The 14,676-nt window shown below is 34.5% G+C and overlaps 1 pseudogene; it reads right to left on the bottom strand.

Annotated features, from left to right (window-relative positions):
- Positions 1-7,058: 7,058 nt before the first annotated feature.
- On the bottom strand, positions 7,059-8,706 carry LOC142621355 (UDP-glycosyltransferase 74E1-like; annotated as a pseudogene).
- Positions 8,707-14,676: the final 5,970 nt, after the last annotated feature.

Below are 14,676 nucleotides of genomic sequence, written 5' to 3'. Positions count from 1 at the left end.
ATTGGATGGGTCAAAGAACTGGGAAATTGAATGGTTTTATGTTTTATGATCCGATTGAGTGGAATCGATGATCAAACCAATAAAGTCATAAATAAATAAATAATTATTTTAAATTTATAAAAATAATAAATAAATAAATAAAAATTTATAACTAATAATGTCTAGTTTTAAATATATATATATATATATATATTTGAGTTTAGTTTTCTCCTACTGTATTTAGAAAATTAATCAAATTGACTCTAATAAAAAAAAGTATTAAATTAACAATAGATAATAACAAGTTGGAGTGAGGTTGGTTTATTATTATATTTATATATTTAGTACTTATATAATAAGTGCCACGTACTTTTTTTTTTTTTTTTTTGAGTTTAAATCCAGTGTTGTAGACTTGAAGTGTTTTTTTTTTTTTGATTGATTAAGGACACTTGTAGTGTTGTGGTTATCTAGGAGTAGCATGCAAATAACCCCACTAAAAGCACTGTAAAGTAACGTGGGTATCTAGGTCTAGAAAGTACAGAGAAAAAAAATATTAATTAACAAATACACTCCCCCATTAAGTATCACACCTACCTCACCTAACTCCACTAATTTAGACTTCAATTTTCTCCTTTTATTCAGAAGTCCGATCTGAACTCCGAAGTCTCCAAAGCCGAAACTGCTTCTTCTATGCTCTACAGCCACCCTTAAGTTATCTCTCAGTCTTTCGTTGCAGCAAAACTCCAGATTAAAAAAGCTGAAGAAGTTGGTGCGGTAGAATACCGCTTATTTTATTAAAATTAAAAAATTATTGTTCAAAATATTGTAAATAAAGTTAAAAATTAGTTGAAATAATACAGTAATACTTATGAATAGTGTTAAAAAGTGCAGTAGGCTCATAAATAGTAAAAAAAAAAAGCTGAATAGTAAAATAATTTTAATTTTTAATCATAACCCAAATGCACACAAATAGTAGAAATGGCAACTAGTTAAGTTTGGGACAGGCTTGCGGGGCAAGTTCAAGCATAAAGAAACCTGCCCCGCGGGCCTGCCCCAGCTACCTAAACCCAACCCATTTAATAAACAAGTTTTTTTAAACCCCCAAACTCGCCCCGTCGAGCCCGTGGGCCCCATCCCATCATGCTCGGCCCAAAATCACAAACACAAAATAAAACCCAACTTGTAATATAGATTGTTAATAAAAAAAATTTGAAATATCGATTTCCCTTAGATTACAAGGTTTCACTTAGCTCAAACTCAAAGATTCCAATCTTATGTTCCGATTTATGAAATTAAAAGCAATAAAAAAAGGATCCAAAGGATAAACCTAACACATCAACAATCCAAATGCAATTTAAAAAACCAAATTCACCATTGTTGTACTGCAAAAACCTCAAACCCAACACCCAACTAGAAAACCTAGCCACCCTGCCTCCTACCACCACCACCACCACCAACCCATAAATCCAACAATCACAAACCTCAAAAATTCAGCCCACTGTAGTTTTCCATCCATCACCGCACAAATCACAAAAAATAAAGCCCATCCATCATAGCAGATTCGACAATTCACACTACCAACATCTTCAACACCACAACAAATTACTGCAGAGGTCTTAGGAAACCAAGTAACGACCCTAAAAAAATATGGAGAACGAGAAGCCAAGAATGATGAACCTGTGAAAAATGGCAACGGACTGAGAAAGTGAGAGTAAAGGTGTGGCCGGCGACCGATTGAGTGAGTGAGTGTGAAGGTGTGGCCGACTGGCCTATGGTAAAGAGAGTCTGAGTGAGAGCATAAGGCTTAAGCTTGAGAGTTGAGAGTGGAGAAAGGCGGCTAAGATGAGAAATGAGAATCTAAGATTGATTAGGTTTAGGGTTTCGAAATAGGGTTATATATATAGTTAGGGCATTTTAGTAATTTAACTATAATCGGGTCGGGTTCGGGTTCGAGTTCAGGGTGGGTATTACTAGAACCTACACTCGACTCAAACTCGTTTCATGTTTGATACTTAAAACCCAAACCCGACCTTACTGTTTTGCGGTTTGGGTAAAACCCGTCCCATTAGGGTCAAATTCGATCAAGTGCTCGTGGGTTAGATGGGTTTTGCCATCCCTATTGAAGAAGCTAAAGGATATCCACCTCAAGAAATAATGAAGGATCACACTCTCTTTGTAAAATACATATCATGATTCTAAATTTTTTTTACCTATATTTAATGTTCTTTTTTTGCCCTCTTTTTGTTGTTCAAAACAACAGAGCTTTGATCAATCATCAAACATTCCAATAACCAGTTCAACCATACTAGTTTTCAGGTTTTTATAGTTGAACCGGCCGTTTTTTTATTATTCCTAATTTTTGGGTCTTTTCTGGTTATTTGTCATAATTGGACCAGATTAATAGTCGGTTCTTGGTTGAATTGGTCGGACCGACCGGTCTGGTTCAGTTTTTAAAACCATGCACAATTTGTATACAAAATTCTGTGGTGGTGGGTTGTCGCTTTCTTTTATGAATATATATATATATATATATATATATATATATATATATAATGAATCTTTTATGGAAATATATATTCTCATTTAAAATACTAAATATGGATTTACACAAAGAGCCAGAGACCATGTCATCTCTGTCTGCATACCAAAAAAGAAATGCCGTATCAGATCAATAATGAGAAAGTACGTTAGCCAAAAATGGGGCTGTTATTGGGTATTGCTAGTCCTAGGGTAGGGAGGGGAGTATAGAGTACCCAATAACTTTTCACTAAAATGATGTATGGTTGGACTCGGACGAAATTACCAAATGGGACTGAAGGGCCTAAGATTTTTTGAAAAAAAAAATATAGCAATAGTACTTACATTTAGAATCAATTTGGCATTAGCTTTAGCTTTTAGTTTTTATGTATAGTTTTTTAAAACGTCACTTTTTCCTGTCTTTTCTCACTTTATCAATTTTTTTTTAAAGTAGAAGTATACTTTAGCACACTTTTAGAAAAAAGTTTTAAACAAAAAGCTAGATATATAGGTTGTTCCTAAACAAACACTTAATGAACATATTTAGCTTAAAATAATTATTTTTGGTCCCCTCCTTTGAAGAAGTTACAAACGGCCCATGAAAGTCCAATTCCTATTAGTATTTCAGTGTGTGTGTGTGTGTGTGTGTAGCTAGGTCGCTGAGAAGCCACAGCATGCCTAACTTTGATTAATAACAAAACTATTACTATGCCGTTTTACTATTATGGATGAGAACCAATCATGCACAAATACATATGGTTTGCTATGCCGTTTTATTGCTTAGTCCTTTGACATGTAGATGATAATTATAGTTGGAACCAATTATGCACGAATACCCCCCAAGTTGATTTGTGGGAGTAGGTATGAAAGTACCTTATTTGTATACAATTGGAATTCTTTATGCAATTTTTTAATAAAAAGCTCATGAAAAAAATAGGGATGATCTTGCAATTACTAGAGAATTAGAGTATAGGAGCTCTTAACTATTTATTAAGGAGTCTGATAGCAATTACTAAAGACGTGCAGTAGAGAGAGAAAAAGTCATTAATTTTTTTTGAGTTTAGAAATAAATATGGAATGTATTAAATAATGGATAATAAATGAAATAAATTAAAATATTAGTATTAATGAAGGTTTTTTTTACCGTTGGATCTAATTAAATCCAATAATTTTAAAAAAAATGTGTAACTTGAATTTATCTCATATATATATATATATATATATATATATATATATACACACACACACATTACAATAGCTTTAGCTTTTAGTTCTTAATTTTAATATACAATTTTTTAAAATCTTACTTATTCTTGTCTCTTCTCACTTTATCAATTTTTTAAAGTACAAGTATACTTTAGCACACTTTCAGCAAAAAGATTTAAGCAAAAAGTTAGATATATAAGTTATTGCCAAACAAACACTTAATGAACATATTTAGTTTAAAATATTTATTTTTGGTCCCCTCCTCCGAAGAAGTTACAGACGACCTATGAAAGACCAATTCCTACTAGTATTTCAGATTTTCTGTGTGTGTGTGTTTCATTTTTTTTTTTTTTTTTATATTTAGTGTGCATTTGGATTAGGATTATAAATGAAAACTATTTTACTATTCAGCTTATTTTTGCTACTATTCATGGGTCCTACTACATTTTTTAGCACTATTCATGAGTCCCACTATATATTTCAACTAACTTTTACCTTTATCTATAATACTTTCAACAATAATTTTTCAGTTTCAGCAAAATAAACGGTATCCAAACATACCTTTAGTGTATTATCAGTAAACATGCAATCAAAACTTTTATATATTTGATTGAAATTTGGGTAAACTACATATTTGGTCCCTAACCTTTAGGATGTATGTCAATTTAGTCTCTAACATTTCAAATATGTCAATTTAGTCTCTAACATTTCAAATATGTCAATTTAGTCCTTAACCTTTTGATATTATACCAAAATAGTCATTGTCGTCAAGTGATGGATGAAAAATGCTGACGTGACTAACTGTGATGTTGGGTTCTAAGACTTTAGATTTAAATGTATTAGAACTTCATTTTGTAATGTTGGCAAATCATGATCAAAATGTTTAGTTTTGTTTGTAGACTTGCTTAAAGTATATTTATGTGTAAAGTTGGAATCGAGTGTACTGTAAGATTTACTGCGTAAATCTACCTAGCTCAATCGATCAAAGCTCGTGCAGATTGTTTTTCTGCAAAATTTTTCCAACTCAGCCCAAGCCCGGTTTGATGTGTAGGGTTTTATGTTTTGCCCTAGGTATAAAAGGAAAAACTCTAGCCACATTTTAGAAGTTGTTGCAATTGTTGTTTATGCTGTGTATGTGAATCTCTTGTGAGATCTAGATGTGTTTGCCTTCACATATAGTTAGAGTTATCAAGAATCAAGATTTAGATCAAGAGCTTGATGATCATTCAATTGCTGCATTAAGAGCTTAAAGATACACAAGCAAGAGTGCTTGTACTTGCTGTGAATCCAAGAAAGAAGTAATCCGTGAACTCGGAGCTCTCACGTGGTCGTCGTAATAAGTTTCCTAGTGAAGGTAGCAATAGGATGTTAGTGGTCTAAGTTGCTATTGTGTGAACTTCAATTCTTTCATAGTTGATCTGTTTTACTTTGAGAATAGTTAGGTAAAATCCTCCCCAGGTTTTTTACTGGTTTGATTTTTCTGGGTTATTTTATCGTTGTGTTCTTTATTTTTCGCACTTTACAATGATATGATATATTTGTGTTAACCTAGATCTGCATAATTTATCTAAGTTAATCACTTGGTTAAATAACTAGGTTAATCTGATTGTGTTTAAAGGGTTTAAAAACGAACAAGTGATAATAAAAAATTATTTTGATGCCATCCAGATTGCCACATGGACCGCCATGTGGCCTAAAAAAGAACTAAACTAAATTAACTTAAAAACAACCCTAAATCTAGATGAAGCTTATCATCTCTAGCAACATGATCGATCATAAATCCATGGCCGAACATGCAACGCTTTCACCGCTCGCCACAGCCGATGGTGGCCTTGAACTTATCATCCCTTTGTCACTCTCTCTCTCTCTCTCTCTCTCTCTCTCTCAAACCAGATTGGTTAATCCGGCCAAATTCTCTCACTTCTCAAACCCAGGAAGGACTAGGCTAGAATCACCGACGTTTGCTCTTATTTTTTGTTAGCATTAGGTTTTGGGTTTGTATCAGAATTCGGGTTAACTCAGTCAAACAGGGCAGGTTTTTGTTTTGTGGTCGGTTATGCAACTGGGTTTGTTTTTGTTGTGGGCTTTTTAATTGGCATGTGGTGTACAATTGCGCTCCAGTTGTATTGGGTTTCTTGACAATTCCTTGTTGGTATTGGGATTTGGGTTTGTATCAAAATTGTGTGCAACAATACGAATATTTTAAATATGATATTCTAAATTGAATATGGGAATTAATTAGTTGTTTTCAATCAAGCTTGGATTGAAATGATACAATGATTTTTTGAGTAAATAATATAATTTTTATTAAAATTGAATCATGAGTATACAAAAGTCTTGAAGACACAAAACCAGCCCAGGTTTGACGTGTCTAGGATAATAACAAAACAGAGGATAAAAACAAATAGAAGGTTACAGAATCAGGAGTGTTGTTGACTTACTGCTAACCTTTGATAACAGAGTGATAGAGTAGTAGCAACAACAATGGTCCAGTCGAGTACTTCTCAAGTTTGAGTGAAGAGAGAGAAAGGGTAAGAATAAAGGGAGCGAAAAAAGCTAGGGACGACAAGTTCAAGGTCACCGCCATGGTGGAAATGGATACAGGTGAGAAGACCGGAGTATTGAAGGTTTAGCCATCGAGGTTTGGTTCAGTCAAATTGCGAGAGAGGGCTTCCAAGTTCCAGCTTGGTTTAGCGTTTCAAAAAATGTTTCAGAGTGTCAAAGTTAATTTAGTTTTTTAAATAAAAAATTTGAGATGGCAGTATAGGTGTTTGTTGAGGTGGAAAAATTTTATTTTTTATTTGGGCTATTTGCCATGTTAACAAATTTCAGCCAATAAATAATAGCAGGGACTAAATTGATACGATACTGAAAAGTTAAAGATCAAATTAGTACAATCGAAAAGTTAAGGATCAAATTAAAATATAATGTAAAGGATAAAGACCAATTTTGTTTACCCTGAATGTCTGAGATCGTTTTTCTCTTTTACCCAAAATCAGTAGAAAATTTATTATATATCCCATACATCTATCAACCCTTTCACATGGGGTGAATGCACACGTAATATCGATCACCTCCAAAATCAGATGGACATGGATTTGTAAAGCCAACATTAATTTTATTTATTTATGAAATGCAACAATTGAAAAAACCAAGCAATCAACGATAGGTTTTCACGGTTTACACAGTTCTAAATTGACAAGCCAAAATTATGGTATGGAAAGAGTGGATTTGTTACACACCATGTACATATAACCCTTATTGCATTACCATTCAGAGTGTACCAATTCATGAAGAAACAACTGCAACTAATTAATGCACCTGAAGCTCTTAGCTACTAAGTTAGCTAAGTCTTTTTAAGAGTGAACCAACTTAGTTACAAACTCTTCAATGTTTTTATCAGAACTTTTACCTTGGTCAACAGCTTCTTTGGCCAATATCTTCCATTTGTATGCATTTTTCACAATCTCTTTCCCTCTCTACCCCTCCATTATTTCCCTTATTCAATTTTCTATTGCTTCTCTCTTGACTAACCCTTTCTCATCGGCTGGAGCTTTAAGTCCCATCTTCCAAACATCCATAATATACTTTGCATTTGTTGGCTGATCTGTCGATTGTGGCACTGCAACCATTGGAACACCCAAGCTAAGAGCTTCCAAAGTAGTGTTCCATCCACAATGTGTCACAAAGCATCCCACTGCCTCATGTGTTAATAAGTGGAGCTGGGGACACCAATGAACCACAAGTCCTTTCTGTGAAGTCTCTTCCACAAAGTTTTTGGGGAGCTTTGCCTCTTCAGATGCTCTTACCACCCACAAGAAGTAGCTGTTGCTCATTCTCAAACCCCAAGCTAGTTCTTCCATTTGCTCGGCATTAAGAGCGGCCAAACTCCCGAAAGATACGTAAATAACAGATCCTTTTGCATGATCATTTAGCCATTTCATGCAAGCATCGCTATTTGGTTTGAAGATGCAGAAACCAAAGTCTTTGTCATCTTCAATCCGCTTGTCTAAGTACATAGATGGTATGGTTGGTCCTATAGTTCTCAATGGCCATATCTCTGTCATCCAATCCACTACCTACAAACAATTTTATCATACCATTAAGCATAAAATTTTTATTTAATTCAAATAAAAAAATCAATCAAAAAAGAAAAGGAAACAGGAAAGTAACAGTATACGGCCTCAGTTTATTTGTTTTATTACCTCTGGCTCCAGCTCATACAACGTGTTGCAAAGGACCCAATCAGCTTTATCAACATTGGAAAATTGGCTCACAAGCATATCAAAGAAAGCTGGATAGGTGTTTAAATCATAAATTAAAGATGGCATGTCCTGAGGTTGAAGTGGTGGCAACCCTGGAAGCAAAATTTCTGGCTCTGAGAGAGGAAGTTTGAGCAACCCCTTATGGACATGGTAGTATATATTATCAACAGCACAAGATTGAGTGAAGAAAACAGCACCAACTAAGCCAAACTTTTTGGCTACGTCGAGAGCCCAAGGCAAGAAAGCATCATAAACAATACAATCAACAGGGTTGCCTAAACTAGAACTAGAAAGTTTCTCAAGGAGCTTAGCCAGAGTTTTTGACCCCTGTTAAACTTATGGTTAAGTGATTAAATTCACCATTTCTTATCAACTTAACTTTTTAGGACAATCGGTAATTTAACGTAGTTTTAGAACAGTTCGATCCCTGGTTTTACTCTACCTCTCATCTAAAAAAGTTAAATTACCTCACTTGCCAAAATCACTCCAAATAGGCATGGATGCTCTCTGCATGAGCAATCCCACCTTCATCAAAGCCATCAGAGATGGTCTCTAGGGCAATGGAGCTGGCTTCTTTGTGAATGGTTTTGGACTTGGAGCGTGTGGTAACTCGAGTAACTTTGACTCCTTTGTGCTCCAAACGCTTGGAGAACTCGAGCATAGGATTAAGGTGGCCTTGGGTTGGATAGGATAACGCCAAACAATGAGCTTTGTATGCATTATTCGTTTCCTTCTCCATTTCTGCTAGCTAACACAGGTTATTATTTTGAGCTGTGTTTTAAGTTGTGTTGAGAGAGTGATAAAAATATGAACATGAAGTGCACAATTTCATGATTTTAAAAATTGGATGGGTCAAATAACCAAAAAGTTGAATGGTTTTCAGTTTTATGGTCCAATTGAGGTCGAATCGATGATCAACCAATAAAGTCATAAATAAATAATTAATAATTTTAAAAATATAAAAAATAAAAAATTTATAACTAATAATATTTAGTTATATATATATATATATATATATATATATATATATATATATATATATATATATATATATATATATATATATATATCGGAGTTTAGTTTTCTCATACTGTATTTAGAAATTAATCAAATTAACTCTAATAAAAAAAAGTATTAAATTAACAAAATATAATAACAAAGTTGTAGTAAGGTTGGTTTATTATTATATTTTTATATTTAGTACTTATATAATTAGTCCCACGTACTTTTTTTTGGGGGGGGGGGGGGGGGGGGTTAAAATCCGGTGTTGTTGACTTGTAGTGTTTATTTTTTTATTTTTTTGATTGATCAAGAATACTTGTAGTGTTGTGGTTATCTAGGGGTAGCATGCAAATAACCCCACTAAATGAACTGTAAAGTAATGTGAGTATTTTTTTTTTTCCTTTTTTTTTAATACAAGATAGAGTTCTACTCTAACCTAATCTAAGTGTATATGTGTGTGAAGATCCCTCTTGGAGACTTGAACCCCGACCCTTACCTCCCACACCCAGCAAGCACTTATACTTGTGGAGTGACCATCACACCAAGGGTGTGCAGTGGTAGTAACGTGGGTATCTTTTTTTTTTTTTTGAGAAACATGGGTATCTAGGTCTAGGAAGTACAAAGAAAAAAAATATTAATTAATAAATACACTCCCCATTAAATATCACACCTACCTCACCTAACCGCACTAATTTAGACTTCAATTTTCTCCTTTTATACTTAAGTTCGATCCGAACTCCGAAGTCTCCAAAGCCGAAACTTCTTCTTCTATACTCCACAGCCACTCTTAAGTTTATCTCTCAGTCTCTCATTGGAGCAAAACTCAAGATAAAAAAGCTGAAGAAGTTGAAGAGTAGGAGTGGCAACAGGTCAAGTTTGGGGCGGGTTTTTTTATGCTTGAACCTGCCCCGCGGGCTTGCCCCAGTTACCCGAACCCACCCTATTTAATAAACGGATTTTTTTAAACCCCCAAACTTTTCTTGTCAGGCCCCATCCGATCATGCCCGGCCCAAAATCACAAACACAAAATAAAACCCAACTTGTAATATAGAATTCTTCATCAAAAAATTTGTAATATAGATTTCCCTCAAATTGCAAGATTACCAAACTCAAAGATTACAAGATTTCCCTTAAATAACAAGATTTCACTTAGGTCAAACTCAAAGATTCCAATTTTATGTTCCGATCTATGAAATAAAAAGCAATAAAAAAAAGTTCCAAAGGATAAACCTAACCCATCAGCAATCCAAATGCAATTTAAAAAACCAAATTCACCATTGTTGTACTGCAAAAACCTCAAACTAAGCACCCAACTAAAAAACCCAGCCACCCCGCCTCCTTCCACCACCAAAAACCCATAAATCCAACAATCACAAAGCTCAAAAATTCAACCCACCGTAGTTTTCCATCCATCACCGCACAAATCACAAAAAATAAAAATCATCCACCATAGCAGATCCGGCCATTCACACTACCAACACCTTCAACACCATAACAAATTACTACAGAGGTCTTAGGAAACCAATTAACGAACCTTAAAAAAAATGGAGATCGAGAAGCCGAGAATGATGAACCAGCTGTAAGGAACGACAACAGATTGAGAAAGTGAGAGTGAGGGTGTGGCTGGCGGCTGACTGAGTGAGTGAGTATGAGGGTGTGGCCAACTGGCCAGCGGAGAAGAGAGTCTAAGTGAGAGCTTGAGAGTTGAGAGTGGAGAGAGGCGGCTGAAATGAGAAATGAGAATTTGAGATTGATTAGGTTTAGGGTTTAGAAATACGGTTATATATATAGTTAGGGCATTTTAGTAATTTAACTATAATTGAGTCGGGTTCGGGTTCAAGGCGGGTATTACTAGAACCTACACTCGAACTCGAACTCGAACTCGTTTTGGGTTTGATACTTAAAACCCAAACCCGACCTTATTGTTTTGTGGGTTGGGTAAAACCCGACCCATTAGGGTCGGGTCTGATCAAGTACTCGCGAGTCAGATGGGTTTTGCCATCCCTATTGAAGAAGCTAAAGGATATCCACCTCAAGAAATAATGAAGGATCATACTCTCTTTGTAAGACACATATGATGGTTCTAAATTTTTTTTTACCTATATTTAATAGTTTTTTTCCTCTTTTTTTGTTCAAAACGATAGAGCTTTGATCAATCATCAAACATTCTAATAACCGGTTCAACCATACCCGTTCCCGGTTTTTATGGTTGAATCGGCTGGTTTTTTATCATTCCCTGTTTTTGGCTCTTTTTCGGTTATTTGTCATAATCAAACCAGATAAATAGTTGATTCCTAGTTGAATTGGTCGGACCAATCGGTCCGGTTCAGTTTTTAAAACCATGCACAATTTGTATACGAGATTCTGTGGTGGTGGGTTGTTGCTTTCTTTTATGAAAATATATATTCTCATTTAAAATACTAAATATGGATTTACACAGAGAGATAGAGACCATGCCATCCCTGTCTGCATACCAAAAAAGAAATGCCGTACCAGATTAGTAATGAGAAAGTATGTTACCAAAAAATGGGTTTTTATTGCGTACTCCTACTCCTAGGGTAGGGAGGGGAGTATAGAGTGTTGAAACCAAAAAAAAAAAAAGTGTCATAAAAACTGTTATAGGTAAATACACTTACATAGTAACACAAAAAAAAGTGACACCAATGTTGTGGACTAAATAATAGGATGAGATATATATATATATATATATATAAAAGAAGGAGTCCACGTGAATTGCTGAGCTGCTAATCAGCTAGCCTTCTATTACCTATAAGAAAGGACTAGAGTGAGAAAAATAAGGGAGCATTAACAAAAAGCAACTCTGCCAATGTCCCTAAATAAAAAAGAGATAAAGGGTGAAAAGATGACCACGGCTGAAGTAAATATAATAATAAAAAATTGAAAAGTTAAAAAGTGGATAAAGAAGTTACACTGCCAGAAATTAAAGAGCACAATTTGGTGAAAGTGGGCTGTCACAAACTAAAAAGAAGGAGCTTAAAAAGCAACGGAACAAATAAAAGAGAAAAAAAAAAGGCTAAAAAGTGGGTCACGGCTCAACATAGAATTTGGAGTTGTGGAGGAAAAGCTGACGAAAACTGCTCCATGATCTAATCAGTTGAGAGAAAAATAAGGGAGCAACTTCTTTGGAGTCTCTCTATAAATAGAGAGGCACGCACAAGTTAAAAAAAAGGAGAGGAAGAAAAGAAAAAAGAGGCAGACACACAAAAGAGCAAGTACACACACAGCAAAGACAAAGAAAGAAAGAAAAAAAGAGAGAGGCACAGATAGAGAGAGCAACATCAAGCAGAGGAAGAATACACAACATAGGTTTGTATATGGGATTTCACATCAATCCCTTTCTTCTTTAAATCTCTCTCTCTCTCTCCCTCATTCTCAAATATGAATTTTTTGCTTGGTAATGCAAATAGGATCAGGTTTCATGGGTAGTTTCTAACTCCATGCATGAAGCTTTAGATACGAGTCCTCGACTCGTAAATCCTATTTGTTCATTACCAAATAAAAAATTCTCTCATCTTGGCACCACTAAAATCTCTTGGTCACTTTGTTTTTAAAATATGAATTTTTGTTTGGTAAAACAAATAAGGTTGGGTTTCATAAGGAGTTCCTAACTTCCTATATGAAACTTTAAATACGAGTCTTTGACTCGTAAATCTTATTTGAAAATTACCAAAAAAAAATTTCTCAAAATTGTGATGTAGTGTCCTCTTTAATTTCTTTATGCAATTTTTTAATAAAAAGCTTATGAAAAAAATAGGAATGATCTTGCAATTACTAGAGAATTGGAGTATAGGAGCTCTTAACTATTTATTAAGGAGTCTGATAGCAATTACTAAAGATGTGCAGTAAAGAGAGAAAGAGTCAAACTTATGAAACTTTTTGGGTTTAGAAATAAGTATGGAATGTATTAAATAAGGGATAATAAATGAGATCAATTAAAATATTAGTATTAATGAGGGTTTTTTATTTTACCGTTGGATCTAACTAAATCCAATAATTTAAAAAATGTGTAACTTGAACCTATCTCTTAAGTGTGTGTGTATGTGCGCGCGCGCGCGTGTGTTATGAAACTTTTATAAAAAAAATATATTCTCATTCAAAATACTAAATATGAATTTACACAGAGAGCCAGAGACCACGCCATCTCCGTTTGCATACCAAAAAAGAAATGTCGTATTAGATCTGTAATGAGAAGGTACGTTACTAAAAAATGGGGTTGTTATTGGGTACTCCTAGTCCTAGGGTAGGGAGGGGAGTATAGAGTATCCAATAACTTTTCTCTAAAATGATGTATGGTTGGACTCGAACGGAATTACCAAATGGGACTGAGGGGGCCTAGAATTTTTTGAAAAAAATATAGCAATAGTACCTACATTTAGAACCGGTTTGGTATTAGCGTCAGCTTTTAGCTTTTAATTTTAATGTACAGGTTTCTAAAATCTTATTTTTTCCCATATTTTCTCACTTTATCAATTTTTTTTAAGTACAAGTATACTTTAGCACACTTTCAGCAAAAAGATTTGGGCAAGAAGCAAGATATATAGTGTAGAGTTTATTAGACCCTTTAAAGCACAATTGGATTAACCTAGTTAACAAGCCAAGTTATTACTTAGACCAAATTCCAGATCTAGGTTAACACAATCATATAATCATATAAATGTAAAGTGCAAAATATAAAAACACAAAGATATGATGACCCAGGAAAACCAAATCGGTAAAAAACCTGGGGAGGATTTAACCTAACTATCTTCAAGATAAACCTGAATCCACTATGAGAGAATCGAAGTTGTACAGTAGAGACTTAGACCACTAACATCCTATTGCTACCCACCAGTAGAACTTACTGACACGACCACGTGCAAGCTCCGAGATCATAGACTCCTTCTTTCTTGGATTCTCCAGCAAGTACAAGCACCCCTGCTTGTGTATCTTTAAGCTCTTATGGCAGCAACTGAACGATCATCAAGTTCTTGAAGTAATCTCGTTCTTGAAGTAATCTCGTTCTTGATAATCCTAAGCTTGTGTGAAGGCACGCACCTATCAGATCTCACAAGAGATTCACACAAAGAGCAATATGAGCAACCTCAAAAACGTGACTAGGGTTGGCATTTTATACCTAGGACAAAACATAAAACCCTACACGTCATATGGGCTTAGGGCTAAGTTGGAAATTCTGCAGAAAAAACAATCTGCACGACTTTCGATCAATCTGGTTTAATTCTCGATCGATCGAGTCAAGTAGAAATGCATAGTAACTTCTGCAGTTAACTCGATTCCAACTTTACATAAATCACATATTTTGAGCAAGTCTAAAACATAACTAGACACCTGTTTTGATCATGGTTTGCCAACAATACATATTAGAGTTCTAATATATTAGTTCCTAAGTACTTAGAACCTAACATATAGTTTGTTTCCAAACAAACACTTAATGAACATATTTAGCTTAAAATATTTATTTTTGGTTCCCTCCTCCGAAGAAGTTACAAACAGCCCATGAAAGACCCATTCTTATTAGTATTTCAGATTGTACATTTTTAGACCCCTTAAAACACCAGTTGTTTAACCTAGTTATTTAGCCAAGTGATTACTTAGGTAAATTATTCAAATCTAGGTTAACATAAGTAAATCATATCAAGTAAACAATGCGGAAAATAAAGAACACAACGATATGATAACCCAAGAAAAC

The sequence above is a fragment of the Castanea sativa genome, chromosome 12, assembly GCF_040712315.1.
Source record: "Castanea sativa cultivar Marrone di Chiusa Pesio chromosome 12, ASM4071231v1".
NCBI classification, from domain to species: domain Eukaryota; kingdom Viridiplantae; phylum Streptophyta; class Magnoliopsida; order Fagales; family Fagaceae; genus Castanea; species Castanea sativa.
The sequence above is the reverse complement of the archived record's forward strand: the minus strand, read 5'-3'. Positions and strand labels throughout refer to the sequence as shown.